The sequence below is a fragment of the Nyctereutes procyonoides genome, unplaced genomic scaffold, assembly GCF_905146905.1.
Source record: "Nyctereutes procyonoides isolate TBG_1078 unplaced genomic scaffold, NYPRO_anot_genome, whole genome shotgun sequence".
Taxonomy (NCBI): Eukaryota; Metazoa; Chordata; class Mammalia; order Carnivora; family Canidae; genus Nyctereutes; species Nyctereutes procyonoides.
Window position 1 is genome coordinate 21,828,956 of NW_026575117.1, and position 6,001 is coordinate 21,834,956.

Below are 6,001 nucleotides of genomic sequence, written 5' to 3' on the forward strand. Positions count from 1 at the left end.
GGGTCCGATTGAGGAAGGAGAACTCAATTTGTAAGTTTAAATTAAAATGTCAAAAGATGGGGTAGCCCTGGTGGCTCAGCGGGTTTAGCGCTGCCGCCTTCAGCCCAGGGCCTGATCCTGGAGTCCCGGGACTGAGTCCCAAGTCGGGCTCCCACAATCCAGGATCCCACAATCTGGGATCAAGTCCCACATCGGGCTCCTTGCAAGAGGCCTGCTTCTCCCTCTGCCTGTGTCTCTCATGGATAAATAAATAAATTAAAAATTTTAAAAAGTCTTTTTTTTTTTAAATTTTTTATTTATTTATGATAGTCACACAGAGAGAGAGAGAGAGAGAGAGGCAGAGACACAGGCAGAGGGAGAAGCAGGCTCCATGCACCGGAAGCCCGAAGTGGGACTTGATCCCGGGTCTCCAGGATCGTGCCCTGGGCCAAAGGCAGGTGCCAAACCGCTGCGCCACCCAGGGATCCCTAAAAAGCCTTTTAAAAAATTAGAACATGTCTGCAAACAGCACAGAAATCTTAAAATATAAGGCATTAAAAATTAGTATAAATTTAAAAATATAAAGTATCTATGCTCAAGGACCTTGCAATCTACTTGGAAAAACAAAACCACATCAAACAAAAAGTCCATGTAAAATAAGTGTTAAGCTGTGTAACGACATCATCAGAAAGTACCACATTGTCTTTTCCCTCTGTTCTCCCCAACATGCGGCCAGCTATGTATTTAAAAACCTGTGACCGGGGGATCCCTGGGTGGCTCAGCGGTTGGGCATCTTGCCTTTGGCCCAGGGTGTGGTCCTAGAGACCTGGGATCGAGTCCCACATCAGGCTCCCTGCGTGAAGTTTGCTTCTCTCTCTGCCTGTGTCTCTGCCTCTCTCTTTCTGTGTCTCTCATGAATAAATAAAGAAAATCTTTAAAAATAAATAAATAAAAAATAAAAACCTGTGACGGGACGCCTGGGTGGCTGGGCGGCGGTTGAGTCTCCCTTCAGCCTGGGTAGTGATCCCGGGATCCTGCCCGCAGGGGGCCTGCTTCTTCCTCTGCCTGTGTTGTGTCTCCGCCTCTCCGTGTCTCTCACGAATAAATAAGTAAAATCTTTTTAAAAAATAAAAACCTGCTGTTCCCCCAAAATGCCACATTCTCCCTGGCCTGCCTGCCACTCCGCTGTTTCCCTCCAACTAGAATGCTTTCCTCTGTTCTGGATTCCTTTGGGCATTCACTTAGGAGTGGGATTTCTGGGGATGTGGTAACTCTATGCTTAACTTTTTGATGAAACAACGAACTGTTTCTACAGTGGTTGCACCCTTTTCCATTCTTACCAGCAAATGTGCAAGGGTTTCGATTTCTCCACATCCTCGCAAACCTAGGCTTATTTTCTGGGGTTTGCCTTTTTTTTTTTTTTTTTTTTTTAATGGCCAACCTAGTGAGTGTGACGTGGTGTTGCGTTGTGATTTTCATTTTCATTTCCCTAATGACTAACCTACATAGCTTTTAAATATACGTACCTTTCTCCAATCCATGGACTTGTTTTTCACCTATTGTGTTGCAACAGCCTACTTCGTCGGATAATCATTATGATTAAATGAGTTAATAAATCTACACAGGAAGATTCAACGGAAGCATCTTCATGTCTTTGAAGACTTCCAGACCCTTCCCAGACAAAGTTCAGCGTTTCCTCCTATGACAAAGGTACATTTTTGTTAAAGCTTCCCAGAAGGTTCTAATATGCAGCTGCAGTTGAAAACCACCCGGCTGGGGCATCGTTCCCCAAACTGGTCAGATCATGGGAATCATCTGGGGCACCAATTAAAAGGGTGGATTTCCTGGCCTGGCACCAGATTCTGGAAACAGAATTTCTAGAAGAGAGGCCTGGAAATCCATATTGTAAAAGAAGTGCCCACAGGTGATTCCTATGACCAGGCCCATTTAGGAAACCCTGGGCTATTGGATCATCAAAGAGCAGTAAACACGAAGGGCAGTTGATTTGCAGATTAGTATCCTCTTGAATCCTGGCTCTGGAAAGATAAAGATTATCCATATCTGGCTGATGACCTACTGTAGGGATGCTGCCCTGAGACTAGCTCCCCACTGGCATCCACGGTGCTGAAGACTGTCCATCTTTAACCCTTCACAATTAGCAGTGCCCTCACAGGCTAAAAAGGCTAGACTTGAGTATGTGTCCCAAAGAGAGCCTGACCTGCCCCTTCCATATGCCTAGTCCTTGATGGTGCCTCTTCCTTTTTGGTGGAATCATAACATTCCTAATGTGCAGGAAGTGTTCCCATTGCTATGTTATCACTAATCCTCACAGCATCTCTGAAAAAGAGAGTAGTGTCTCCATTTTCTAGATATGCCTCAGAGACATAAAGCTTATCCCGGATCACATGCCTAATATGGCTGAACATGAATTCAAACCCATGTGATTACAAAACTGGGGCACATGCCACTCTGCAACACTTCCTCTCAGATTACTACTGTATCCCCAGTTACGGTTCACCAGGCGGTTTTGCTTGCCGCTGGGGCTTCCCAGTGATATCCAGTGATTTCAGAACTGAAGCTTTGAAATAGTTGGAATCTTCCTGCCCAGAGGAATCCAGAGAGGTATCCAGGGGACTTCGGAAAAGGGGAGCTCAGTTATAGAGAAGCAAAGGCAGTGGTAAGAGCAGCTAGCCCTGAGCACAGATGGCCACACTTCCCTATCCACCCCCCCATCACTACATCCTCCTAGAACTGAATGAAGCCGGAAGGGGATATCACCTCAGCTCTGGGCAGCAGGAAAGAAGTTGACCTCTGGAAGAGAGATAGCAGGGGAGGGGTTATGGTGAGGGGAAAAATGGGAGGGGGCACACCTTCCCCAGCAGAAACAAAAGACAGAAAAGTTTCCAGCCATGTCCGGCTAGTCTTGTGACTCTACCATGCTGGTTAGAGGATCCAGGACCTACAGGGCTCTGGAATTTTATGATGTTTCAGGATAAGTACCCAGGTAGTCCATGGAGAAGCCATTGGTAGACTTCAGCTGTCCCTGAAGGAAGGCCTTAGGAAGACCTGAGGGTCTTGGAACATGGAAGACCTAAGGATTGAGGCTAAATGAACCCCATATTAGGAAAAGTCCCAAACAAGGCTGAAGCAGTCTGCCCCACAGAGATGTTTCCCTCACAGGCTCCTCCACAGTACTCTGTCAGTGAACAACACCTCCTCCTTCCCCCCCAGATCCTTCCCCCACCACCAAAAATCTCATACTCCAAGTGAAAATAACTGTGGTTGCTCTACAAACACCATTTCATGACACACCATCTAGCTCCTCTCCAGCCAGTCTTCTAACCCAAAATCATTCTATGTAGAAAATTCTGAGGCCACCACTAGCCTCATTGTCTTCTAGGAACCTAAGAAAGGGGTGCTGCAAGTGTGTTAGGGTGTTCCAAGGGAGAAATCCTCCTCCTGTAGGGACTTCTGACCTGACCTGGTGCCTGCTGTGGCTAAGGGAAGAAAGGAGAGGACACTGGGGAGAAACACAGTGACAGAAGTGCTAGAGACAGCAACAGGCCTGGGGGAAAGACTTCCTGGAGAAGGGACTGGCAGTGATGTAATCGTCTTCCATCTTCAGGATGGACATGATAAGCCATGAGGAAGTCAAGGCCAGATCTGAAAAAAAGAGTTCCCCTTGGAGAGGTGGGAATGAGACTTGGCAGCCAAAGTCCCAAGGCAGCTCCTTCAGAGAGGGAAAAGTATGTCTAAGTATAGGAGCACTGTCTAGGCTAACAAGCTCTAGAAGTGGACATGTCTCGAGGCAGTAAGAGGCCCATGTGAACTTTGGGGGTCCTTGCCTGCTGCGATGCTCACCATCTTCCTGAGTGTCTCTGAGCATGCACCCCCAACTGAGTCTCTCCTTCTGAAGCATCTGGCTGGCTTGCTACCTGCTGGTAGTTCCTGTCTTTTCATCTATGACCTCCGCTCCCTACATCCGTGGTTCTTTCTTCACAGATTGTAGCTATTTCTGCTCTTTGAGTAGGGAAGGGCTGGGTGTCTTCCCCTTCCCAAGGTCACATCTGGCTGGGCTGGAAGGAAATCTGCTCCCTCCAGCCCCTTTCCATGTCTGACCCTAGGGATCAGTACAATGCAGGGCAAACTACCTGGATGAGTCTGAATTATCTCATCCATTATTCATTCAATGTATTTTCTGAGTCGTACTAAGGCCCAGGAACTGAGAATTCACTAGTGAACAAATGGACATAGAGCTCACAGTCTTGTCCCAGCGGCCCTGGGGCTTCAGAAGACCCCAAAACCAAAGCCTTCTGTATTTATATACTCATAGAAATACCTGCAATACCTAAAACCAACAAAGGACTCATATTTGAAATATTTAAAGAACTACAAAGCAGTAAGACAGAAAGCCAAATACAAAATGGACCCCCCCAAAATGGACAAAATACTTGAACAGATATCCAAATGACAAAAGATATGAAAGGGTGCTTAACCTCATTGGTTATCAGGGAAATTAAAATTTGAACCACAATGAGATGCCACTACACATGACCTGAATGGTAAAATTTTTAAATCTTTTTAGACTGACAACACAAAGCGCTGATGAAAATGTGAAGCACCCGGAACTCTAACACACTGCTGGCAGGTATGTAATTAACATGAGCACTTCAAAAAAGTATTTAGGAGCATTTACTACCACCAAACATATGACTACTCTATGACCTAGTAATTCTGTTCCTAGGTTTATAACCAACAGAAATATGAACATGAGTGTACCAAAGGACACAAACAATATTGTTATAGCAGCATTATTCTTAATAACCACAAACTGCGAACAACTCAAATGTCCACCAGTGGAATAAGAGATGGGCATCTGAGTGGCTCAGTCGGTTGAACATCTGGCTATTGCTCTCAGCTCAGGTCTTGAACTCAGGGTCATGAGTTCAAGCCCTGCGTTGGGTTCCATGAGCATGGAGCCTACTTAAAAAGAACAAAAAACACAGAATAACAGATAAACAAATCATAGTATGTTCATTTATTTTTTTTAATTAATTTATTTATGATAGTCACAGAGAGAGAGAGGCAGAGACACAGGCAGAGGGAGAAGCAGGCTCCATGCACCGGGAGCCCGACGTGGGATTCGATCCCGGGTCTCCAGGATCGCGCCCTGGGCCAAAGGCAGGCGCCAAACCGCTGCGCCACCCAGGGATCCAGTATGTTCATTTAATACCATACAGTAAAGCAATGAAAATGAGCCGCTGCTACCACGTGTGCGTGAATTTCACAAACACAATATTGAGGGAGAAAAACCAGATACAAAATGATACCTAATGATACCTGCACAAGTGGTTTCAAAACCAGGCAAAACTATTCTGTGGTGTTAGAGGTTACCTTTGGTAAGGAGAGTGGGGTAGTGGCTGGGAGGGAAAACGGGGAGGGCTTCTGAGATGCCAGTTAGGACTTAATTCTTGATTTGGGTGTCAGTTATATGGGTATGTTCACTGCGTCATAACTTGTTGACCTGTACACTTAGGCTTTGTGCATTTTCACACATGTATGGTATACTTTGATTAAAAACAACAACCAAGCCCACAGGAGAGGCGAACTGTTTTCAGGTGGCTAAAAAATGGAAGGTGGGGAGGGACTATGGGGAGGTCAAGATTTTCTACACAGCTGGCTGAGCTGTGTGGGAAATATCAGAAAGGGAGACAGAACATAAAGACTCCTAACTCTGGGAAATGAACTAGGGGTGGTGGAGGGGGAGGAGGGCGGGGGGTGGGGGTGAATGGGTGACGGGCACGGAGGGGGACACTTGACGGGATGAGCACTGGGTGTTATTCTGTATGTTGGCAAATTGAACACCAATAAAAATTAATCTATAAAAAAATAAATAAATAAAGCGGCAGGGAAGCCTGTTGCATGGAGCAGGACAGGAATTGTCTCCCGCCCTTGACTGAAAAGTCTCCAGACACACCACCCTTAGCTTCCCACCTAATCCTACACCCCCTATTCAAAAAAG